Raw genomic sequence first — 27289 nt, forward strand, 5'->3', positions numbered from 1 at the left:
TACAGATAGATGCACAAAGGGATTTGATAGGTTAGCAATTGGGGAAGGGATCTGAAGTGAAGAGCATTTATGCTGCCTTACGTAATTAAATCCTCCTTAAAGTTTGGCATTCCTGGGACAAATTACTGTCCAGGGGCCAAGAGGGACTTTTCTGGTATTATGTGAATATAGCAGATAGTAATTCAAGCAAGAAAAAGCCTTCAATTGTTAATGTAACTTCCAAGCAGTAAATTGAAGTTAAAATTACAGGCTGTCCCATAGACTATGAGATATGAGTTTCAAAATGGTGACCATGGGATATTTGCATATGCATCAGCCAAACATTAAGACAATGGGGTTATGTGAATTGGCTTGCATCAAACCAGGCAACATGGCTAAGTTATTTAAGCACCACTGTGACTTGAGCTCAAACTGGCAGACCAGGCTGATGTTGTCACTGAGCATATCAAACATGGTCACAGCTATAGTTGCAATCAATAGCTGATCTATTGTGTATTCAGGTAGTCAGCGTATACAGACACTAATCTTGGGGGCCTGGCTCTCTGTCTGTAGAAGTTTTTAGAATATCTGTGTCAATTAGTTTGTCCAGGTGTTGGTGTTCGAATATTCAGAGGTGTTTCCCACTGTAGATACGTAATTCAAAGGAAGCATTCTCTACCAAAAATATTGAAGTGAACATTGTCATTGTAGCTAATGAAATTGTGTTATATTGCTTACTGTTACCTTTGATCTGAAGAGTATCAAATCAGAATCAGGTTTATTATCACCGGCATGTGACATGAAATCTGTTAACTTAGCAGCAGCAGTTCAATGCAATGCATAAAATACAAGAAAAAAATAATAAATTAATAAATAAATCTTATTCAGTATGCTTTATACAGTATACATATATTGAATAGATTAAAGGTCATGCAAAAAACAGAAAAACTATATATTAAAAAAAAGTGAGGTAGTGTCCAAGGGTTCAACGTCCATTTAGGAATCAGATGGCAGAGGGGAAGAAGCTGATACTGAATCACTGAGTGTGTGCCTTCGGGCTTCTGTACCTCTGACCTGATGGTAACAGTGAGAAAAGGGCATGTCCTGGGTGCTGGAGGTCCTTAATAATGGACACTACCTTTCTGAAACACCGCTCCTTGAAGATGTCCTGGGTACTTTGTAGGCTAGTACCCAAGATGGAGCTGACTAAACTTACAATTCTCTGCAGTTTCATTCGATCCTGTGCAGTAGCACCCTTCCCCCCATACCAGACAGTGATGCAGCCTGTCAGAATGCTCTCCACAGTACATCTATAGAAGTTTTTGAATGTATTTGTTGACATACCAAATCCGTTCAAACTCCTAATGAAGTATAGCTGCTGTCTTGCCTTCTTTATAATCGCATCGATATGTTGAGACCAGGTTAGATCCTCAGAGATCTTGACACCCAGGAACTTGAAGCTGCTCACTCTCTCCACTTCTGATCCCTCTATGAGGATTGGTATGTGTTCCATCGCCTTACACTTCCGGAAGTCCACAATTAGCTCTTTCGTTTTACTGCTGTTGAGTGCCAGATTGTGGCTGTGACACCACTCCACTAGTCAGCATATCTCACTCCTGTACACCCTCTCATCACCATCTGAGATTTTACCAACAATGGTTGTATCGTCAGCAAATTTGTAGATGGTATTTGAGCTATGCCTAGCCACACAGTCATGTGTATACAGAGAGTAGGGCAGTGGGCTAAGCACAGACCCCTGAGGTGCGCCAGTGTTGATTGTCGGCGAGGTGGATATGTTATCACTAATCCGCAGAGATTGTGGTCTTCCAGTAAGGAAGTCGAGGATCCAATTACAAAGGGAGGTACAGAGGTCCAGCTTCTGCAAGTTCTCAATCAGGATTGTGGGAATGATGGTATTAAATGCTGAGCTATAGTTGATGAACAGCATCCTGACATGGTGTTGTCCAGGTGGTCTAAAGCTGCAAAGAGAGCCATTGAGATAGCATCTGCCGTTGACCTATTGTGGTGATAGGCAAATTGCAATGGGTCCAGGCCCTTGCTGAGGCAGGAGTTCAGTCTAGTCATGACCAACCTCTGAAATCATTTCATCACTGTCGATGTAAATGCTACTGGTGATAGTCATTAAAGCATCTCACGTTATTCTTCTTAGGCACTGGAATAATTGTTTCCTTTTTGAAGCAAGTCGGAACTTCCACCTGTAGCAGTGAGAGGTTGAAACTGTCCTTGAATACTCCCACCCATTGGTTGGCACAGGTTTTCAGAGACTTACTAGGTACTCCATCGGGACCTTCCACCTTGTGAGGGTTCACTCTCTTTAGAGATAGCCTAACATCAGCCTCTGAGACAGAGATCGCAGGGTCATCAGGTGCAGCAGGCATCTTCACAGCTGTAGTTGTATTCTCCCTTTCAAAGCAGGCATAGAAGACATTGAGTTCATCTGGTAGTGAAGCATCGCTGCCATTCATGCTATTAGGTTTTACTTTGTAGGAAGTAATGTCTTGCAAACCCTGCCAGTGTTGTTGTACATCCTATGTCGCCTCCAACCTCATTTGAAATTGTCTCTTCGCCCTTGAAATAGCTCTCCACAAATCGTATCTGGTTTTCTGGTACAGGCCTGGGTTGCCAGGATTGAATGCCACAGATCTAACCTACAGCAGATGACGTACCTCCTTGTTCATCCACGGCTTTTGGTTTGGGAATGTACAGTCAGTCTTTGTGGGCACACACTCATACACACAGATTTTAATGGAGTTGGTAACAACTGCAGCATACTCATCCAGGTTCGAAGATGAATCCCTGAATACAGTCCAGACCACCGATTCAAAGCAGTCCTGTAGGCACTCCTGTCCTTCCCTTGTCCAAACCTTCTTGGTCCTCACTACTGGTGCTGCAGTCTTCAGTCTCTGCCTGTGCTCAGGGAGCAGAAGTACAGCCAGGTGATCAGACTTCCCGAAGTGAGGGTGTGGAATAGCACAGCAGGCATTCTTGATGGTGGTGTAGCAATGGTGCAGTGTGTAGTTTCCTCTAGTATTGCAAGTGATCTGTTGATGGTAATTGCTTAGTGATTTTTTTCAGACTGGCCTGGTTAAAATCTCCCAAAACAACGGTGAAGGCATTAGGGTGCGTTGTTTCATGCATGTTGATCCCATTGCTCAAATCATCTGAAGCCTGATTGACATTGGCCTCAGGTGGAATGTTTACTGCTACCAAAATGGCCCTGGAGAATTCCCGTGGTAGGTGAAAAGGAAGGCAATTTACTGCTAGATATTCCAGGTCTGGTGAGTAGAAATGAGACAGCACTAATATACTTGTGTACCAAGAAGAGTTGATCATGAGGCATACTCCTCCACCTCTGCTTTTGAGAGACTCTGTAGATCTATCCTAATGGTGTATAGTAAACCCGTCGATCTGAATTGCTGCATCCAGCATGGAAGGGGTTAACCAGGATTCCGTGAAACAAAGGACACGCGTAGTCCTAATGTCCCTCTTATTCAGCACCTTGGCTCTGAGATCGTTGATTTTATTCACCAGAGACTGCACGTTTGCCAGCAAGATCGTCGGTGTTGGGAGTTTAAAACCCTGTTTCATTAAACACACTTGTAACCCCGCCCTGCAGCCACACTTCCTCCGTGGGTGCTTCCGACCACAATCAGAGCTGATGTATATCATGTAACATGCACAAAGTGCAGAGGAAACTCAGCAGGTCAAGTAGCGTCTGTGGAAATAGTTGACATTTCAAGCCAAGACCTTTCTTCTTTACTGGAAAGGAAGGGGGAAGATGACAGAATAAAAAGATCGGGGGAGAAAGGGGAAGGGGATAGCTAAAAGGCGATAGGTGAAGCCAGATAGGTAGGAAAGTTTAAGGACTGGAGAGCGAGGAATCTGATAGGAGAGCAGAGTGGGCCATGGGAGAAAGGGAAGGAGGAGGTTACCAGGGGGAGGGGTAGGGTGGTACTTTTTAATGTGATGTACTTTTTAATATGTGAGACTCGACTGCAAGTGTCTCCAGATGAACGCTTGCTTGTTGTGATGAATAAAGACTCCTATACTGTATAACCAGGTCAGTCTCTCTCCAGTGATTTTGATCACATTCACCACAGTGTCCAGTCATCCCAGATTTATTTGTCATTGAACCTGTACCACATTCCATCAGGAAATGTTGAAAGAATTCCCACATCTCAGCAGTGAAGCTGGAGCAGGTCATTGCTACTCCTGCGGAAAAAGCAGTTTGTGTCAAAACGCATTGGGTTCTCACCACAGAGATCAATGGATCTTTGTAGGGAGCTTCCTTCAAAGAAAACAGCAAGCAATTTTTGTTTCACTATCAATTCAAATTATTGGCCTATCCAGTGGAACTCATCTCTGCCCAAAAATATGACACTGTCTTCAAATTGTATATAAATTTCCAAAAACTGCATTTGTTTAGACCAGATTTTCACACACTGTGTTTAATTGTGTTTTATTTTTAAGGTCTTGTTTTAAAAATCCTCCTTATTGAGTAATACTTTGTACCTACCTTTTGTACATTCCTTGTCCCAAGTCTCAGTGACTTTAAAAATTGAAACATACTCTGTTTTCAGGTTTTCATAAATGATATGAAATATTAATAGTGCAAAATGAAGGAACATTTTATGAATTTACATATTAGCCTTCATTTCCTAATCTGTATATTCGCCTTAATATTCTGAATGCTCGAGTATTGCTCTCATCGAGAAAAGTGTTTTTTTTCCAATATTTCACTCAACTCATCTACATATCTATAGTGTCAAGTCTGGCACGATCAGCAGAATTGACAGGAACTTTAGAATACAATTCTTGGCAAAACATTCTTTGAAAAATGTTCATCATAGTTTCTGAGAAAACTAAAACAACACCTACAATTAATTTTTGCTGAACATGCCTTTTAGTGCTTTTGAACACAATAAGCTTAATTTTTAAAATCTCACTGAAAGCCTGAAATGTAACATGATTAGTAGTTTTCTACGATGTGCTATATTCAATCTAGAGGCTGCTCTAGTTTTATTCTATGGCTTTAGTCTGATGCAGTATTGTTTAAATTAAAGCTGATTTCTGTATCTTACATTGTATGATTGTTTATGCCAAATTATATCTGTTTTATGATTTGCAGATTGCGAAACAAGTTTAAACACAGGCATTGACAAAATGCTAAAGAGAATAGAGGCTTTTTCATGCCTAACATTTGAGTTTTACTCATACTAGATATTCCAGGGCTGCTTATCTCAATAGTACTAAAACAAGAAACAAGTGGGACTATTTCAAGATTGTCCAATGTAGAATATAATATCTAAAAAATGTTTTAAAATTCATGTTTCCTGGGATGGCAGAGGTTAAGATGAACTGTAGTGGACCAAAAAAAAGACAATATAGAGGAATGATTTTCACAAAGACATCTGCAAAATTAATCCATGAGCAGTAAATGCAGTTGAGGGGCAAGCAGCATTGTAATAGATAGTTGGTGGAGGTAGAGAGTGAAAGTTTCCACTCGGCACTATTAAGCAACAGAATAAAATAATCCAACATGTTGACCTATGTTTTGATCTGCAGAGTGGAACTTATCCAAGGAAGGTGTATTATCTACAAAATCACAATTGTTTTTGCTAGGGAACCTCAATAGGAAATAGAGACATTTAAGCAAGTTTATGTGTTATATTTAGTACAGTGGGGATGAGCAGAGCACAGTTTAGAGGAATTTTAAACATCTTATAGTCTCTTATTCATGGGCTGATTATTGGTGAACAATGCTGATGTTAAAACTAGAATGTGGGAAGAGATAGTCAGATGCCATTGGAATCTATAATTTGGCATGCTCCTTTTTAAAATAGTGGTTCTGTGTTGGACTCCCTTCTAACCGTATGAAACAATATCTCTCTTGTCTACCGGAGTGTCTCAGAAACCTCCAGCTGCTGCTCAGGCTGAGGCTCCCATCCTCAGGTTCTGGGTCTGAACTTTACCCTAGCTAGTGAACTTGTACAAGATGCAGAATACGGTGATGAAGTCTCCACATCTACGTGGGCACACTGATATGATGCAAGCAACTGAGTCACATTTATTAAAGAACTAGTGGCATTTTCCATAACAGTTCTAGTATTTAGGTCTTTTTTAGCAGATCAGCCCTGAAGGGTCCAGAAGTCCAGAAGGGCCTTGGCCCGAAACATCAACTGTTTATTCATTTCCAAAGATGCAGCTTGACCTGCTGAGTTCCTCCAGTATTTTGTGTGTGTTGCTATGGCATCTGCAGACTTTCTTGTTTATAATAATGCTGAGCTGCTGTAGCAGGTAAGTGGGCATAAATGAGAAGCCAGGAGAGTTGAGGGAAGTACTTATCCAACAATATTTATTCGTCCAGTGAGTTCAGGTTGCTGAAAATATTTCGTAGCGTGGATTTCGAAGGTGAAGAATTTATGTGTGCTTCCTGAAGTAATGCCATTCACCATGAAGATATCTTTCTCATGATCCACAGTATCCTGCATATTGACTGAGTGGAAAATGTTTCGGGTGATCAAAAAATCCTAGTTATCAAAAGAAGCCCTTATAAGCTATGAATATGGTTAATAGCTTCTGCACTTGTGAGAAGTTAAGCTGGCAAATTCCCTGTACCACAGTAGCATAGCAGTTAGCACATCACTTTACAGTGCCAATGATCAGTGACTGGCGTTGAATTCCTGCCAGTGCCTGTAAGGAGTCTGTACTAACTCCATGTGGCCGGCTGCTCCGATAACCTCCGACTCCAAAGACTTACGGTGAGGGTAAATGAGTTGTGAACATGTTATGTTGGCACTGGAAGCATGCCAACAGTTACGGTCTGCCCAGCACAATGCTCACCAATTTTATTTGATACAAATTACACATTTCACTCTACATTTTGATGTACTTGTGACAAATAAAGCGAGTCTTAAATCTTAATCCTGAAATGTCCCTTACTCCTCTTTGAAATCAAAGTAGGTGAAATTGTATTTTTGTGAATATGGGACAGAGATAAGTGGAACAATTATAGTTATTTCCCTGGACTAGGGGAGTCTAAAACAAGAGTAGCTGGTTTATAAATAGAGGCAGAGTGTAGTGAGAGTACTAGCAAGGAGAGGCTGATGATAGGGCAAAATTGCAGTAGAAAAGGGGGAATACAGGGCTGAAGGTGTTACCGTATATTTAAATGCACGCAGTATAAGGGATAATGTAGATAAACGTAGCACAGTTACTGAGTGGTATGTGTGACATTGTGGGCATCACTGAATCATGGCTGAAAGAAGATTATAGCTGGGTGCTTAATGTACAAGGATACACTTAGTATCGAAAGGACAGGCAGGTAGGCTGAGGGTGTGATGTGGCTTTCTTTGTAAAAAATGAAATCAAATCATTAGAAAGAGGTGACATTGGATCGGAAGCATTGTGGGCAGAGCTAAGAAACTGCGAGGGTAAAATGACCCTGATAAAAGATGCATACAGACCCCAAACAAGTACTAACGTTGTGGTCTACAAATTACAACAGGAGATTGAAAACACGTGTCAAATGGGCAATGTTACAATGTTTCTAGAACACCTACAAGATGGCTTTTTAGAGAACTTGAGCCCGCTAGGGGATCAGCTATTCTGGATTGGGTGTTGCACAATGAACCGGAATTGATTAGAGAAGGGCCAGTGATCATAATAAGATAGAATTCACCCTGCAATTTGAGAAAGAGAAGCCAAAGTTGAAAATCTCCTTATTATAGTGGAGTAAAGGGAACTGCAGAGGAATAGGAGAGGAAATGGCCAAAATCGATTGGAAAGAAACACTAGCAGGGATGACAGCAGAGCAGCAATGGCTGGAGTTTTTGGGAGCAATTTGGAACATGCAGGATGTAGACATTCATAGAAATATAGAAACATAGATAACCTACAGCACAATACAGGCCCTTCGACCCACAAAGTTGTGCCGAACATGTCCCTACCTTAGAAATTACTAGGCTTACCCATAGCCCTCTATTTTTCTAAGCTCCATGTACCTATCCAAAAGTCTCTTAAAAGACCCTATTGTATCCGCCTCCACCACCGTTGCCGGCAGCCCATTCCACACACTCACCACTCTCTGCATAAAAAACTTACCACTCCTCTGTACCTACTCCCCAGTACCTTAAACCTGCATCCTCTTGTGGCAACCATTTCAGCCCTGGATAAAAAGCCTCTGACAATCTACATGATCAATGCCTCTCATCATCTTATACACCTCTATCAAGTCACCTCTCATTCTCCATCGCTCCAAGGAGAAAAGGCCAAGTTCTATTCTTGTAAGGCATGCTCTCCAATCCAAGCAACATCCTTGTAAATCTCCTACGCACCATTTCTATAGTTTCCACATCCTTCCTGTAGTGAGGTGACCAGAATTGAGCACAGTACTCCAAGTGGGGTCTGACCAGGGTCCTATAGAGCTGCAACATTACATCTCAGCTCCTAAATTCAATTCCATGATTGATGAAGGCCAATACACTGTACGCCTTCTTAACCACAGAGTCAACCTGTGCAGCTGCCTTGAGCATCCTATGGACTCGAACCCCAAGATCCCTCTGATCCTCCACGCTGCCAAGAGTCTTGCCATTACTGCTATATTCTACCATCATATTTGACCTACCAAAATGAACTACTTCACACTTATCTGGGTTGAACTCCATCTGCCACTTCTCAGCCCAGTTTTGCATCCTATCATGTCCCAAGTAGCCTCTGATAGCCCTCCACACTATCCACAACACCTCCAACCTTTGTGACATCAGCAAACTTACTAACCCATCCCTCCACTTCATCATCCAGGTCATTTATAAAAATCATGAAGAGTAAGGGTCCCAGAACAGATCCCTGAGGCGCTCCACTGGTGACCGACCTCCATGCAGAATATGACCCATCTACAACCATTCTTTGCCTTCTGTGGGCAAGCCAGTTCTAGATCCACAAAGCAATGTCCCCTTGGATCCCATGCCTCCTTACTTTCTCAATAAGCCTTCAATGGGGTACCTTATCAAATGCCTTGCTGAAATCCATATACACTACATCTATTGCTCTTCCTTCATCAATGTGTTTAGTCACATCCTCAAAAAAACATGCTGACTATTGTTAATCATATTATACCTCTCCAAATTTTCATAAATTCTGCCTCTCAGGATCTTCCTCATCAACTTACCAACCACTGAAGTAAGACTCACTGGTTATAATTTCCTGGGCTATCTCTACTCCCTTTCTTGAATAATGGAACAACATCCACAACCCTCCAATCCTCTGGAACCTCTCCCGACCCCATTGATGATGCAAAGATCATCGCCAGAGGCTCAGCAATCTCCTCCCTCGCCCCCCACAGTAGCCTGGGTTACATCTCATCCGGTCCCAGTGACTTACCCAAATTGATGTTTTCCAAAAGCTCCAGCACATCCTCTTTCTTAATATTTACATGCTCAAGCTTTTCAATCCACTGCAAGTCATCACTACAATCACCAAGATCCTTTTCCATAGTGAATACTGAAGCAAAGTATTCATTAAGTACCCCTGCTATTTCCTCCGGTTCCATACACACTTTCCCACTGTCACATTTGATAGGTCCTATTCTTTCACATCTTATCCTCTTGCTCTTCACATACTTGTAGAATGCCTTGGGGTTTTCCTTAATCCTGCCCGCCAAGGCCTTCTCATGGCCCCTTCTGGCTCTTCTAATTTCCTTCTTAAACTCATTCCTGTTAGCCTTTCTTTTCTTCCTGACTAGATTTATAACAGCCTTTGTACACCACTTTTTGTAGGCTTTTCCATTCTTCAGCTTTGTTGTTTTCATATTAAGCATTGATGCAACCTGTCTGGATACTCTCCACTATGCATCTGTAGAGGTTTGTCAAAGTTTTATCTTACACGACAAATGCTGGTCCCAGGACAGATCCTCTCCCACCCACAGACATTCTCTTTTCTCCTACCCCTACCCCCCATTGAGCAGAAGATACAAAAGCCTGAAGGCACATACCATCAGTTTCATGGATTGCTTCTATCATGTTGGCATAAGACTATTTGACAGGCCTCTTGTATGACGAGATGCACACTTGAGCTCGCAATCTACCTTGGCATTGTCATGCACCTTGTTTTCTGCCTGCATTGCATTTTCTCTGTAAATGCAACACTATTGCATTCTGTTTTTGTCGTTCCTTTGTACTACTTCAATATATTGATGTTGCAAAGTGAGTGATATGGATGACACCCGTTCAGTGTAAATGACAATAATTAATCAATTTATAGTGATTATACTTACACATGATCTTTCCTTCCTTAACATTTTTCACATTTTAATCTCTATTTGGTCAAAATATGAAAAAAGTTATTTAGCTTTATGAACTAATCACAGTGAGTCAGCTGCACTGCAGTTGTTTATTAAAGGTGCTGACAGAAAAATGAGTTTGTTCAGCAGAACACAGATTTCACAAAGCTGGCCTAGAGTTTTGGGTTGTTTCTTTCACAGATGCGTAAGTACAATTTGTCTGAACAAAGTAGATTTTAAAACATTTTGCATGGGAATATTTAATTGATAGGGCAGATTTTAAAGAAGAAAGAACATTAAATCTCTGAGGATCTTGCACAGCTTGACTTCTAAAGTATTTTGGAGTCAATGAGGTATTTTCAAATTCTGAAGGGGAACTTAACCCATTTTTTTTACTATTTGTGTGATTTCATCACCTCTTCAAGGATGAAGGCAAAGGACAAACTGGTGTTCAGCTCACTTCAGCGGTGAACTAACTCTGCAACTGTCGACACTCAGCTCAACACTGAACTGGCCCTGTGGCTATGGACTGCAGCCATCGGGCTTCTGGACCAGCTCACTCTCCTCAGTGCTGAACTGGTTCCATGGCTATGGACTCCATTTGCGTTAATGTTCTCTGTGTTATTTGTTCACTTTTTATTAAATGCATGATTTTTTCTTTTCACACATTGGGTGGTTGGTTGTCTTTGTTGTGTGGTTTTTTTTTTAAAGGGTTCTATTGTGCAAATCTCAAGGTTGTATACAGTATACATACTATGATAATAAATGCATTTTGAACTTTGACCCTTTGGCTGACGGATAAAAGTGCTGCCACTAAACCAAAACTTATAAATGTAAATATAAATCGATTCTCTCCACTGAACTAAACTCTGATTCGTCTCATGCCTTTTCATATTTTCTTATAACATCCCATTCTTTCACTTATTTACTGGTAACATTGCCTCTTCCAGGTTCATCAACAGATTCTCCTGACATCCACATGGATCGGGGGTAATTGACACTGGCCATTTAACCTACCAAGCAGCGCACCTTTGTGAGAGGAAATTGGAGCACCACTGGAAAATCTATGTAATCACATGGAGGACATGCAAACTTCACACATGAAGTATTGGATTGAACTCAGTACTATAAAACTGTGAGGCAGCAGCACTACCTACTGAACACAGCCACCTGAACCGAAAGAAATGTTTATCTCAAAATTCACCACTTTACTTAACAGCTGGAGTACCTTAAGCTCCAATGGCTGAAGACAGATGCAGGTCACTATCTGCCTATTAGATGCTCATGATGGGCATTAAATGCAAGCCCTCCCATCCAAAAATGTGGAAAAAAAGATAAATACTAGCTTTATTTTTCACAAATATTGAAACATAAAGGTATCATTTACGTTAATGACCTGCGCAGTCTGTGGGTATACTGGGGCTGTCAGTAAGTATCGCCATGTTTCCTGTGCCAACTCAGCATACCCACAACTCACTACCAGTGCGTCTTTTGGAACGTGAGAGTAAACTGAAGCACCCTGAGGAAACTCACATGGTCGTGGGAAGAACGTACAAATCACAGTGGGAATTAAACTCTGGTTACATCACTGTGCTGACCTTATTCTCAATTAAACATTTTCTTTGTGATCAGGTGAAATAACAGATGGGAATCTTTAATATTAAAGTGATGAAAGTAAACTTTATAAAGTAAGAAGTAAAAGCAATTTTGGAAATAAAGTGTTTCCACAGAAATTCAAATGGATGAAGGGAATAACATACATATTGGAATAATAAGGATCAGGAAAGGTATTGAAAGGATTTCTCTTCACTGCACATGAATACTTTGCCAGTACCAATGATAAATGCAGAATTCATAATAGTTCTCAAGGGAGCTGGATAAGCATTTGAAAAAGAGAAAACAGACTTGGGTAACAGCAGGGAAATGGAAAGAAAAAGAGAAAGTTCTTTAAATGAACAGGCATAATCCCAATGCATCTAAATGACTTCAGTCATTCTACTATTTTATTCTGACCTCACAGCAGAAAGAAGAGCAATGAGAATAATTTAGCAGATGTGCATTTAGAAGAGAATCAAATGCTATACGACTTAAATAGCTGAAGCATGTGAGACCTTGACTGATCTTCGTTTAGAGACATGAATTGAAATTTCAGCACAATTCAGTCCCCATTGTGCCCCCACCAACTGTGCAAACACGCATGCACACCTTTAGCTATATCAAAAATGTCTCATTCCCTCTCATTATGATGCACCAGCAGGTCCTCCTCCAGTTCCTTCATCCACAGGAAATTGCAACAAAGGAAATTGGTAATGGTCCTTGAGTAAATGGTGGAAGGCATCATCTTGAAATGGTGGCCAGTCAGTATGAGGGTACCTTCACAGTGCTGTCCAGTTGAAAGTTCAAACAATTTGATTTGTGACATTTAAGGAACAGCAATAAATGCCCAAGTCAGGATTGTTTGTCACATGTAAACCTGCTGCTCTTTGATCATCCTTTGAAATACTCCTTGTTATACTGTCCCAGATTGAGCAGGAATGGTAGATTATCCATTAAACAAATATAATGTCCTGCACACAGGAACAACGACTAATGTTCAAAATGGAGTAAAGTGATCCCCACATTATATCAGTCAGCTACTCTAGATGTAGTCATAAACAGCCGTCTATCCTGTCCATTGTCCGGAGATGATAGAAGCTGTAGATTTGGAAGGTGTTGTTATGGAAAGCTACTACATTCCATTCTATACACTGTAGAGAATATTTTATCCAATACGAAAATAGTTCATGACGTAGTTATTTAAAGCTTTTGGTACTGATCAAATGAATAACATTATTCTGGATAGTATTCAGGATAGCATTGCTTGTAAAGTAATGATTTCTACATAGATTATTTTGTTTAATTAAAAGTCAAAGGTAAATCTGCCCATCCCACCTACCATCTCCTCTATTTTTATCATCTCAGGCCTGGATGTTGTAAGTATGATTTATTATGTGTAGACATAGAATGCTTAATTTTGAGAAGTTGTGAAAGGAACTGAATATTTTGTCATTATAAATAAATAAATAGACAAATAAACAAACAGGAATCAACTCACAGATGTTACAGCTACAACAGAGCTAGATAGCTTGAATGTAACTCACTGAACATGTTATTGCAACTAGCTGCCATGACCCATCATTAATGACTCCCTCTGTAAGATCCCTCGTGATTTTGGTTTGGTTGATAGTGCAGACTTCCATTTATTGATGATATGTAGAGTATTTGGAATCTGTAATGGTAGTGAATTCAGGAAAATTTATCAACTACTCAGCCCTTCTGAAGATGGGTACAAATAATACAGAATTGATAAAATAATAGCTAATTAATTGCTAATTATTTAAAAAATCTCTAACAATCAAACCCCGAAGTAATGAGGTTCATGGCTATAATATTGTCTTTTTTGGAGGTTCATTTTCACATATTTCAACCCATAAATTATCTTTTTAACAAAAAATTATTCAGCAAAAATTTCACTGCCCTTTCAAATGGTTGATGCCAGGCTACAAAAGAAATCTTGTGAAGACATCTTATTCACCATTACATTCATTTTGCTAATGACCTGAACCCAAGAACATTGTTACTGGCTCACTCACCTATGGAATTTAGAACAGCACAAATATTAAAGGGGAAGATCTTTGACAACATAAGCTAGTAAAGAAACAATTGTTAGAATTACAATGGCTTACATTGTGCTCTCAATAGTAAAAGAACAACATTCACCATTCACGGAACTGACAATTTACAGAAATATTTTGTAGATTTGCCAGTTTGAATTTCAATAAATCTGACATCTCTCTCAGCGTGGTGCCCTCTGCTAAAGACAGGCCAGATAATAGAAAGCCTCTTCATCTGCTCATAATGAAGAATTCTCTTGAGAACAATAGAATGAAATAATGTGAAAAATAGAAGGAAATATAAATAAGTAGAGACAGTTAAAGAATAAGAAAATGCAGATTAAAGGGTGTCAGAAAAAAAACAGCTAGAGTCATAGTCATAAAAAGATACAGCACAGAAATAGGTCTTTCAGCCCATCTAGTCCATTCCAAACTATTTAAACTGCTTATTCCTATCAACCTGCTGGGGACCATAGCCCTGAAGAGTTAATTTTGCTTTTCTTTTTAAGTTGGTTGAAGAAGTTTGGTATGGGCCCCCAAATCCTAAGAACTTTCTACAGTGGCTCAACTGAGAGCATCCTGACTGACTGCATCACTGCCTGTTATGGGAACTGTACTTCCCTCAATCGCAGGACTCTGCAGAGAGTGGTGCAGACAGCCAGCACATCTGTAGATGAGAACTTCCCACTAGCCAGGACATTTACAAAGACAGGAGTGTAAAAAGGGCCTGAAGGATCATTGGGGACCCGAGTCACCCCAACCACAAATTGTTCCAGTTTCTACCATCTGGGAACTGGTACCACAGCATAAAATCCAGGACCAACAGGCTCTGGGACAGCTTCTTCCACCAGCCATCAGACTGATTAATTCATGCTGCTACAATTGTATTTCTGTGTTATATTTACTGATGTTGTACATACTATTTATTGCAAATTACTGTACATTGCACATTGCACATTTAGACAGAGACGTAATGTAAAGATTTTTACTCCTCATGTATATGAAGGATGTAAGTAATAAAGTCAACTCAATTCAGAAGTTGGTATTAGATATACCCTATGGTAACAGTCACACCTCTTTTTTCCTTAGTAGAGAGAGAGAGGGCCTGTGGTATGTCGAATACCGGGTGAACGAGTAGTCTTTGGGGTACTGTAAGTCTGTGTCTTTATTGATGCTTTGCCGCACGCTTGAGTGTTCAGAGGGGGTGCAGATACTTCTTTGCTAGTGGGGGAAGTGGGGGTCATGGGGGTCATTGCTTTGCTGTTGTTTATGCATGGGAGAGGGGAGCTGGAGGGGGCTTTGGGGTTCTAACATTTAACTGTCATTCATTCTTTGGGCACTCTTCTGTTTTCGTGAATGCTTGTGAAGAAGCAGAATGTTAGGATGTATATTGTATACATTTCTTTGACGTTACATTGTACCTATTGAAACCTATTGAAACGTTTGAAAGCCTCAATATCTATTACTAAAGCAAACATTAGCTTTGGAGTGTTCAATTATTTCCAGATCATTGCTAGCATCTGTATGTTTTACATTCATATTTAACCTTTTGTAGGGCCAGAAATTCTAAATCGCTTGCACAGGTAATGAGTAGAGAAGAACTGTCTTCATTTTTTGATGGATGTCAAATGAACAGCTGGCTGAAATGGATACTGAAAGTTCGTACTGTCATTTTAGACTCCTACCTTCAGAACACACAAGTTTTCTTTCACACCTGGCTCAGAGTGTGTTCAGAGCTTGTCACATTATGAGCAAAACTGTAAGTGCAAGTGTTTATACAGTTTTAGCAGATGCACTGTGATAATTTCACACAGTTAAAGCAAATCACTGCAAATCACATCTGTATTTTTTAAGTTCAAGCAGGACACGTACATCATGTTCAATGTTCATCATTTCAACATTTACATCGAGAAGTGCGATAGTCACACTTAAGCTTTTGGTAGGGCAGAAACTCAAAACACCTTCCATAGGTACAAGGGGTGATTGATAAGCTCGTGGCCTAAGGTAGAAGGAGTCAATTTTAGAAAACCTAGCACATTTATTTTTCAACATAGTCCCCTCCTACATCTACACACTTAGTCCAGCGGTCGTGGAGCATACCGATCTTGGACCCCCAGAAAATGTCCACAGATGGGTGATTGATAAGTTTGTGGCCTAAGGTAGAAGGAGATGAGTTATGCAGCTCTCGTTACATGCACATGCAGGTCAACTCTTTGAGTGATTATGCAGAAAGTTTCAAGTTAATAACTCTTGTGGGATTCAATTCTTGTGGGAAAACCTTATTTTCAGTTCAGGTGTTTGGGTTTTCTCTGTGGCTTCCTGGCTCATCATATGCTTGTCTTGAAACTTCTGACCTTAAAGATTGTTGATTTTTTCATGTAGAAGTGCTGTTTTCATTAGCTTTAACAAATTATATAAGGTGTTTCTGTTTGGAAATTTTTAAGTTAAGGAGATGTTAGAAAGTACCTGCAGTCATTAAGGGATAGATGATTCCCCTGCAAGAGAAGTTGTCTAATATCATTTGTAATGGAACTCTGTTGGAAATTTAAACTTTTTAAAGGTTCCAGACCACTTTTACTTCCATTTCTATATGCTCGCTTTTCTGCTTTGAGGTCAAGGCTTTCACTTCTGAGTAGGTTTCTACTTCATTTAAATATTGGATCTTCAAAAGTGGATCCAGATTAAACTTAGTACAGGAAGAGAGGGTCATGGTTATTGAGTGTTTTCCTGACTGGAAAGCTTTGAATGGTGAAACACTACAGGGCACAGTGCTCAGTCCATTGTTTATACAATTTGTATCAAAAATATAGCCGTACAGTCATAGAGAGACACAGCCTGGAAACAAGCCCTTCAGCCCATCAAGTCCATGACAACCATCAACCACATATGTCCATGAATCCCACAATAATCTTATTTTCCCATCAGCTCCGTCCTGATTCCACCACTCATCAGGGTCAATTCAGTGACTAATTAACTTACCAAATCACATACTTCTGGAATGCTGTTCGATGCTGGAGCATCCAATAGAAACTTGTGCGATCAGGAAGAGAGGATGCAACCTCCACACAGACAACTCAAGAGGTCAGGACTGAACTTGGACCAGTGGAGCTGTGAAACCCCACAGCATGAGGAGAATGATTAAAAAGTTTCCAGGTAGTACAAAATCAGCCATGTGGTTTGTAGAGATTGGTAAAGTTTTTGAGAACAGGAAGTTTTAGGGGTCTCACTGCAGATAGGGTGGCAGAGGCAGAAGCCCTCGTCGTATTTTTAGAGAGTCCCATATTGTGCACATGTGGATCTGAAACCAGTGCTGTAAGGTGAGATCGGGTGAGGTAGCTCTTTTTCAAGTGGCACAGACACAATGGATTAGGACTCCCATTGTGTTAAAAGATTTTCTATGATCTTATGAAATTTCCTCGCAGTACCTAGTATACTAAATGATAGGCAGAAAACATTGGAAATTGCAGTTACGATCTCTGTATGGTATATAAAAAAGAATGTGCAGCACTACAACAGGGGTATTATTCTCCACCTGCCCCCAATCCACATTAATCTTAGTCTCCATATCTTGCACAATTGATATAGGTTCAAAAGCCCAAATCTTCAAAATATTTTACCGAGATCTATCAATTCCTCCAACAGAACTAAAACTGACCCTATTCCCAATTTACAAAGACTCGTTTGTAAATTCCATCAACCATGCTCACTTAAATGCTCTTCAAATTACAACTGGATTTTCAGGTACAGCAAGAAATGTCACTTTTCTTGCATTATGTGTCAAATTTTTAGATTACTCTCTCCTGGAAATGAATGATTACAAGATTTGAAAACTTAATATTCATTCTCTAGAGGGGAATATACTGTATATGCCAAGTTCAATGCTAAACTTGGGCTCCAATTGTTAGTGCTGATTTATCCTCATTTAATGAGATATGCAGGAAATTTGACCATAGCTGACATATAATTCTGATATCAGCAAAAATTATATCTAAATTTGCAAAAGGCAGGTTTTTTATATATTATAAATTATAATTTATTAATTATAAATGTCAGAACTGGATTCCACAATGGATGATCACAGGAAATTCCAGGCCTTAATCTCCTTCTCAGTCAACAGCAACATTTTACCACCAAAGTGTTTACAGCCTGCCAAGAATGTTAACCTTTAAGGAAACATGAATTATAGCCACCAGTCATCATATGCCCTATTGCACAATGTTGCTGTTATGTGCAGAACACGTCACAATCTTTCATAACAAGAAAGATTGACTTTTGTAGGAATGTTCAAGGTAAAGTTGAATGTCTCCAAGAGGAAGAAGGAAATTTAAAAATACTATGACGTAGGGCAGGACAAGGCTTGGAGTTACGTAAATCAGTCAGGAAGAAAAGCCCGTCCTTTGTAAATTATGCATTATTCTATTTAATTATAGGATTCAGTACCTCCAATTCATTTTCAATCATCATGAAAGAATTACACAAACCAATGCTCCAAGCATTGTTGCAACCCCTTTATTTTCCAATCTGTCTACAGTATGTCTATACTAAACTTGACCCTACAATGATAAGAATTAGCATGCCTCTTGCATAACCAGTCATTCTGTTTTCAGGACCCATAACAGCTGAGCATCATCCAAAGATGGCGCTACTTACTGATTTGAATGAAAACTTGCTGATGGCCAATGAAACAAAAAAAAAGCAACTAAATACTTTGTTATTCGTGCTTTTTCAGGTAAATGATTGAGGAAGCAGTGCCTGTGGCTCCTTGTTTCCTTGGCAGAGTTGAGCAGAGTCACATGTACAATCCGGCATTTTTGCAGTGTGACTGGAGTCTTGTTGGTGGCGGACAGTTGCAATGTGTCTGGGCTGGAGTTGCTCGAGCAGGCTTGGAGGCAATTCAATGCGCTGGAGGCAGGGCATGGAAAGGTTCGAGATTTGATAGATTTAAGAGCACAACTGAATTGAAATGGTCATGTAATTCAACGTGGCGGAGCTGAGGTGAGGTTAGATCTAAGGTTTGTTTGACTTAGGAGCTGAGCCAAGCTGAGGAAAGATCGAGATTTAAGAGCTGAGCCAAATTAGAAAGGTCGGGTACTGGCTTCATTGAGGCGAAGGAGCCTGAGCCTGAAGGCGAGGAACAACCCGAGATTTGAACGATTTAAGTGCCGGGCCAGATTGAAATGGTTAGGGCTTCAGAGTCAGAAGCGAGAGACGTACTGGTTCGGCTCACTGCTCCACAGGCTTCTGTGGACTTCTGAATCAGCCACAGTGATGCCTGGTGTTGTGAACTTCAGATCTGAATGCTGTCTGCTTGCTACATTGTCTGCACAATTGAACTTCTTTTCTCTCTGCGTATTGGGTGTTTGACAGTCCTCTTTTGTTTTTAATGGGTTCTATTGGGGTCCTTTGTTTCATGGCTGCCTGTAAGGAGGTGAATTTCAAGTTTGTATAAAGTATACATAATTTGATAATAAATATACTTTAAACTTTTAACTTTGATATAATTGGAAAACAAATATAATTGGAGTGATACTGCCACTAAATTGATAGTGGGTATCAATCGTGGGTCACAGAGTCTGTCAATGCTTGCCACTTAAAGGTATTCAAAAATTTGAAACGTTGAATAGTGTTAATCTGGAAGATGGCAAGAACTTGACAGTTCATTACAGTAATTATCTTATAATCAAAACCAACAGCACTTCTGAGAATTGGACAGTGCAATAGTAAACAATAAGAATATTTCCTGGAATATGTACACGACACTGGAAGAACTCAGCAGGTCAGGCAGCATCTGTGAGAAAAGAGTAGCCAACGTTTCAGGCCGAGACCCTTCATCAGGAATATTTCCTTCCAGCAAACCAACCAGCTAGACAACTTACTATCTGCCATCCCTGAATGGTACACCACTATTTTCCTTGGGTTTTGCTCCATAGTAATAGAAGAAAGTAATGGTACTACACACTTAAAGGCTGGATCTGTGCCTCCAATGAAGTTTTTAACGAATATATACCATAGAAATCAGAAACTGTTTCTGTTGACTTCTTTCAAGGGCAATTACACAAGCTGAGTTTTTGCTACTGCTTCCTTCCAACCTATTCATAGTATTTTTCCATTTTATTCTTCCTCCTAGACTATAAGACCATAAGATATAGGAGCAGAATTAGGTCATTTGGCCCATTGAGTCTGCTCTGTCATTTCATCATGGCTAATACAATTTTCCTCTCAGCTCCAGTCTCCTGACTTCCCCCTGTATCCCTTCATGCTCTGACCAATCAAGAATTTGTCAACCTCTGCCTTAAATATACATAAAGACTTGGCCTCCACAGCTGCGTGTGGCAAAGAATTCCACAGATTTACCTCTCTCTGGCTAAAGAAATTCCACTTTGTCTCTTTTCTAAAAGGAGGCTCTGTCCTCTAGTCTTAGACGCTCCACCATAGGAAACATCCCCTCCACATCAACTCTATCACAGTCTTTCACCATTCAATAGGTTTCAATTAGGTCACACTTCACTCTTCTGAATTTTAGTGAATACAGGTCCAGAGCCATCAAACACTTCATATGGCCAGCCATTCAATCTTGTAATTATTTTTGTGAATCTCCTTTGAAACCTCTCCAGTTGCAGCACATTCTTTCTAAGTTAAGAGCCCAGATCTGCTTGCATACTCCAGGCAAGGCCTCTCCAGTGCTTTATAAAGTCTCTACATTACATCCTTGTTTTTATATTCTAGTCCTTTTGAAATGAATGCTAACATTGCATTTGCCTTCCTCCATAGACTCAACCTGCAACTTAACTTTTAGGGAATCCTGCACAAGGGCTCCCAAGTCCTTTAAACCTCCGGGTTTTTTTTGTATTTTTTTCTCCATTTATAAAATAGTCAACACTTTAATTTCTTGTACCATACTCTTTATGACACTGTATTCCATCTGCCACTTCTTTGCCCATTCTCCTAATCTCCCTAAATCATCTGCAGCCTCTCTACTTCCTCAAAACTACATGCCCCTCTATTTATATTGACATCATCCGCAAACTTTGCAACAAAGCCTTCAATTCCATCATCAAAATTATTGACTTATCACATAAAAAGTATCAGTCCCAACACAGACCCCTGTGGAACACTACTAGTCACTGACAGCCAACCAGAAAAGATTCCCTTTATTTCCACTTTGGTTCTTGCCAATTAGCCACTGCTTTATCCATGCTAGAATCGTTCCTGTAACACCATGGGCTCATAGCTTATTAGCAGCTTCATGTGTGGCACCATGTCGAAGACTTTATGAAAATCCAAGTACACAGCATCAACTGATTCTCCTTTGTCTATCTTTCTTGTTATTTCTTGAAAGGATTCCAACAGATTTGTCAGGCAAGATTTTCCCTCGAAGAAACCATGCTGACTAAAGCCTATTTTATCATGTGCCTCCAAGGACCATGACACCTCACCCTTAATAATCGACTCAGCATCTTCCCAACCACTGAGGTCACTAGCTTATAGTTTCCTTTCTTCTGCCTCTCTCCCTTCTTGAAGAGTGAAGTGACATTTGCAACTTTTCTGTCTTCTGAAACTATTCCAGAATCTAGGAGATCTTGAAAAATCATTACTAGTTCCTCTATGATCTCTTCAGCCACCTCTTTCAGAACCATCTGCTCCAGGTGACATATCTACCTTCAGACCTTTCGGTTTCCCACAAAACTTCTCTCTAGTAAAGATAACTTCACACAGTTCATGGCCCCTGACACCTCTAGCAAAGATCCTACTTTCATTTGAACTTAAAAGTCACCTCAGCATCTCCTGTTCTGCAATGGAGCATGTCATGATTGGTGTTTACAATTCATGATTTCCTAACTTCTGGTAATTTCTCCCCTTCCCACTTTTCACTTTTTCAATTCTTCATCCTGGCTCCCCTCTAACTCCTTCTCAGCTACTCATTATCTCCTTCTGGTGCTCCTTCTCCTTCCCCTTCTCCTATAGTCCACACTCCTAAGAGAATCTTTTTGCTTCAACCCTTCACCTTCCCACCTAGCAGCTTCTCGCTTCATCCCCACACCCCCTGGGAGGGGTTACCTTCCCCCTCACCTGGTTTCACCTATCACTTCCCAGTCATACTCCTTCCCCTCCCCCTGCTTGTGGCTTGTCTACGGTATGGCAGGTATGGCACATGCCCTGGGTGCCACTGAGCAGTTTCTGTTAAAGTCAGACAAGACATCCTTGGATAGTGAAGAAAGAATTTTCTTCAGATGTATGATCTGTCTTTGATTATCATGGGTGAGAAGCACTAGGATGGCCTTATTTCAGAGCATTGTGTAAGAAGACCATGAAACGTTTCTTCTTGAAAAAGAAGGAAAGTGGAGCTGAAGGATGAAAGAGATGAAAGTTGGAGGCAGAGGAAGCCAAGAAGTCGAGCAAGTTCTTCATGCCCTTCTTTGAAAAGCCTGGAACAAGTAGTTCGACACAGTCCATGGAGTCGCCTGCACCTGCTACAAGTTTGTTAGTATCCAAAGGTGGATCAAGTACAAATGCGGCACAAGCCGAGGAGGAAGTCAAGTCAGATAAATCCGAGCATGACGAGATTAAGAGTGAGGCTGCCACAGAGAACGTGGACATGACAGGAGTGGAAGACGATGGTGGTGGTGGTGATGTTGAGTTTATTGATGAGATTGAACCTGACAACACTGAACCTAGTGAACTGGATTGTGTCAAAGACCCTCGAACTGTCATACCAGAAGTGATTGAACAGCATGACATTGGATTTCTGAAGTTCGACAAGGATACTGGAAAAGCAATTCTGCCTGACGTGTTGAGAACAGAAATAATAAAGCTGGGTTCGAAGTATTTCCAGAACAGTGAGGGGCCTTTCCTACCAACAAATAACTGCTCACTGAACAAAACTTAGTTCAAGTGGAAATTGGGAAATGGTCGTGGTGAGGAAGTGACTCGCTCATGGCTGGTCTAGTCCCCTTCTAAAAGGTCCGCATTTTGTATCTGTTGTCTTCTCTATTCCCAGTCAGACTATCAATCTTCATTGGAGCAGGAAAGTGGATTCAGCCAGTGGAAAGCACCTGAAAGGATTTGTGTTCATGAAAATGCCAAGAATCATCGGGAATGCTTCACACAGTGGAAAGAAATGGAAAGAAATCTAGCTGGAAACAGAGGAGTTATTGATGCGGTATTTCAGTCACAGATTGAGAAGGTAAAGCAGAAATGGCGTGATATCTTGACAAGAATCCTTCACTGCATAAAATTCCTTGCAACTCAGAACTTGGCTTTGCGAGGACACGGGGAGTCACTTCAGCTAGACGATGACTCCAATGTGGGAAATTTCCTTGGCTTACTGAAACTACTGGCCATCTTTAAAAGAACACCTCACTCATTTGGAAAGTTATCCTGGATCCACATCTTATCTTTCACCGGGTGTCCAGAACGAATTCATCCACATGATGGCATCCACTGTTCACCAGAGTTTACTGAGAAGCATTCGTAAAGCCAAGTACTATAGTGTCATGTTCGACTCGACTCCTGATGAGGCACACCGTGAGCAGATGTCAAAAGTCGTGAGGTATGTGGAAGTTGATTTTGAGAGGAAAACAGTCCATGTTAGAGAGTCCTTTCAAGGTTTTATCCAGATAAGCCAGAAGGATGCTAAGGGCTTGGTTGAAGACATCTTGAAACAGCTAGAGAAGGACAAAATGGAGCTACAAGACTGTCGGTCACAGTGCTATGACAACGCTGCTGTGAAGGCTGGACACAGAAATGGTGTTCATCAAAGAATAGGTGAGAAAAACAACCTGGCAGTGTTTGTGAATTGCGACAATCACTCACTCAACTTGGTGGGTGTACATGCAGCTAAGCAGGATACAATGATGGTCACATTTTTTGGAACCATCGAAGCTTTCTATGTGTTTTTCTCTCGTTCAACACAGCACTGGGAAAAACTCAAAAATGCCATGCCTGTGATTGTTAAGTTGGAGTCCAAAACCAGGTGGAGTGCAAGGACAGAAGCAGTGAAGCCCCTCAACAAGTACCTTGAGGAGATGCTTCAAGTTCTCCACGACATGATAGACAATGAAAACAAGACCAGTGAAACAAGAAGTGACACAAGGCAGCTGTACAACCGCATCTTGAGTTACGATTTTCTGATTTTGCTAGGATTTTGGAACTCATTAACATTGACCATATTTAAATGAGGCTGCAGGATCCTAGCATAAACTTCCACGATGTTACCCTGGATTGGAAAGCCCTCCAAGATCATTTTTATGATGAAAGAGAAGTGTTGGTTAGTGAGTCACTCGAAGAAGGAATCCGTCTCTGTCAAGAATGGAATGTTGAAGTTGAAAGACGTCAGGGACGAAAGAAATGAATGGCTGATGAGAACTCGAGACGCTTGGTTAACAGCTAAGGAGGAAATGGAAAGAGTCATGAAGGGAACACTCAACCATCTTCACAGAGAAATGGACGAAAGGTTCACTCGTTTGAATGACACTGACACCAGGTTTGGGTTCCTTCTCGATGTTGATGGACTTTGTTACGGTGCCAACAGTAACAACATAAAGAAGAAGAAAACTTGGATGAATTGTACAGCTCTGATTTTGATGGACAGCAGCTATATGAAGGAATTTTGGATTGCAGAATGTTGCTATCATGGCGGGTCAACGTGAAAATATCAAGACCTGAAGAGCTTCTTGAATTTATTGATCAGTATGGAGATGAGAGTGTCTTCCCCAATCTTCACATTGCTATTCAGATAATGCTAACCATTGCAGTTTCCATCGCCAGCTGTGAGAGATCATTCAGCAAGTTAAAACTAATACTTTCGTATTTGAGAGCTTCCATGGGCCAAGGCAGACTCTGTGATCTTGCTCTGCTGAGTGTTGAAAAAGAAGAAACTGAAAAAACTGACTTTGGTCACATCACAGACCAATTTGCATCAGTGAAAGCAAGGAAGGTGCAGTTATAATTTTCATGTAGTGCCATAATTTGTTAATTGAAAGATTAACGAACTTGACTTGTATTTTTGAGCTGATATTATGGTAAAGTTATCTAAAAGATGGATGTCAGATGTTTGGACAGGGGCGCAATTTCAGTGCTTGCCATAGGCGCTATTTTCCATAGATATGCCCCTACCCCCTGCCTTCATGTTCTAGTTTCTTCCTCCTTCTTGTCGAGTCCCAATGAAGGATTTTAAACTGGAAAAACAACTGTTTATTCCTCCGTATAGATACTGCTTGACCCACTTAGTTACTCCAGCACTTTGTGTTTGCTACTCTGGATTTCCAGTATCTGCTGAATATCGCGTGTTTGTGATTTCCTGAAGGCTTAACTATGAGTCTAAACATGCATTTAGAAATAGGGTTAGCAAATGAAGGTCAGCTGTATGCTTTATCTCCAACATCTGACTTCCTGTAAGCCAAAAAAAAAGCTCAGGACGGATTTGACCAAATTTTGCAGGTCACTTTGCTTTGTGCCCTAAAAGATTTGTCCCTGCACATTTTGACATAAATTATTTTGTCATATAAGTTCAAATGCAAGTTAAACATTTTGCATTAAGGCTATCAAAGTAACCACTGAATACAACGAGGTGAAAGTTATAATCCTTAATCAAGTGATTAAGTGATACAATTCTTAAGTGATTCAAGGATTGTGAATGAACAGCGGAAGGATTGAAACAAAGCGTAAGGTGGAGTAGGTGAGTTCTACATCATGTATAAAGAAACAGATGATAGGATGGAAATAAAGTGGATTTAGGGAGGAAGGAAAAGAATGTGATATATCCTTTGGCATTTTTAACGATTTACTGACTGACAAAATCAGATTCCATACATACAGCAAAATTCTTCACTTTCCAGAAGACATTGATAATGTAAATGTCATTAATAATTATAAAAATGTTAAAAATGTACTTCCACAGATTTATTACAGTTAGTCTTGTGTAGCTAGATAATGGGCAAATAACAGGAAATATGATTGTCTGAATTGAGTTCCAATGCAAGCAATGGTTCATTATCTAGTGTTGGTAGAGAGCAACTGGAAAGGAGAAGGCAAGGGACAGAAATGTATTGATAAAGATCAAGAGTGATAAAAAAAAAGAGGTGCGGTTAGGAAGTTAGAAAGGTAAGATGCAGCAAAGCTTCAAATTCTCATAAGCACAAGAGTCCTGATGGTGCCACTAATTGACAGCCATAGCTCAGTTTTATTACTGTCCACCATCCAGCCATTGGCTCTGTCTCCCTTTCATCCACAAAGCTCCCTTCCCTCTCCCAGTCCTGGTACTCACAAATCCCTGCCACATGAGTTAATTCTTTCTCCATAATCACCTCATTATCACTTCAGCTGTGCTTCCAAACCTGTCCTCGATTAGCCCTACCAGTTTCCCCTCCCATAAACCCTACATTGCTTCTCTCAACCATACTACTTCCCTCCCTGACACCGCCCTCCCCCCACAATCCCAGCACTCCCCTCCCTCCCTCTAACCCTACTCTTCTCACACTTCCTCAGGATCTTGTTCTCTATTCTGCAATACTGGTATTCCATTAGAGTTTAACAAAATGATCAAAGCTACAATTAATTTAAAATCAGACATTTAATTTTGATTAGACCTTGTTACACTATTATATTGCCGAGGGTGTTAATAATAAGTCTTAAAGTTTAATGTTTTATTGATAAGCAAAATAACTAATGAATTTCCTCCAATTTCAATTAATGAATTGGTTAGTTCTGTACATTGTCATATTTTATAGCTAACTATACATTATTGTTCTATTCTAAAAAACAGTTGTCCTAATTTCTTAATGGATGCAAGTGATACTTAAGGATTTAAATTTTAAGTTCTTTTCAAAGGGGAAATCTAAAATTAAAAGGATGTTAACAAGTCTCAATCTCTGCTGCATGTCATGAAAGTCATTATTCTGGCAACTCAGCATTTTCTGCCATGTTAGGAATATAAGAGGACAGAGTTAAAGAAGAGGAAATCTGCCAACATCAAGCAGTAGTATGGTTGTCTTAAACAGTGCAGCAATAAAGAAATATTAATGAAGTGAAATGCCTCAGTGCAGATCATTGAGATGGTATTAAACAAAACTGAAGGCGCTAGGGCAGTGAAAAATACTTGGGTGAAGAAGAAAGTTTTAAGGAATTCTATAAGGAAGATGAGCAGGTGGTACAAGGGGGTTAAATTTAGGAGGAACATGCAGAATGTTTCATCCAGCTAGTTAAAAATTGAACAGTGAGTGAAACTAAATATGGGGAAAATATCAGATTTGGAGGAAAGCAGGACTCTCAACATGTAACAGAACGAGAGAAATTTGGAACTTGAAATGGGCCAAGCTCGATTTGAAGACATGGGTAACATTTTAAAATAAATGAGTCA

The 27289-nt window shown here is 40.3% G+C and overlaps 1 long non-coding RNA gene across 1 annotated transcript in view; it reads right to left on the reverse strand.

Moving 5' to 3' along the window:
* Positions 1-27289, reverse strand: part of LOC140739410 (uncharacterized) — a 972090-nt gene that overhangs the window by 178027 nt on the left and 766774 nt on the right. The window lies entirely within an intron of this gene.

Source organism: Hemitrygon akajei, chromosome 15 (assembly GCF_048418815.1).
Source record: "Hemitrygon akajei chromosome 15, sHemAka1.3, whole genome shotgun sequence".
In the NCBI taxonomy this organism is placed as follows: Eukaryota; Metazoa; Chordata; class Chondrichthyes; order Myliobatiformes; family Dasyatidae; genus Hemitrygon; species Hemitrygon akajei.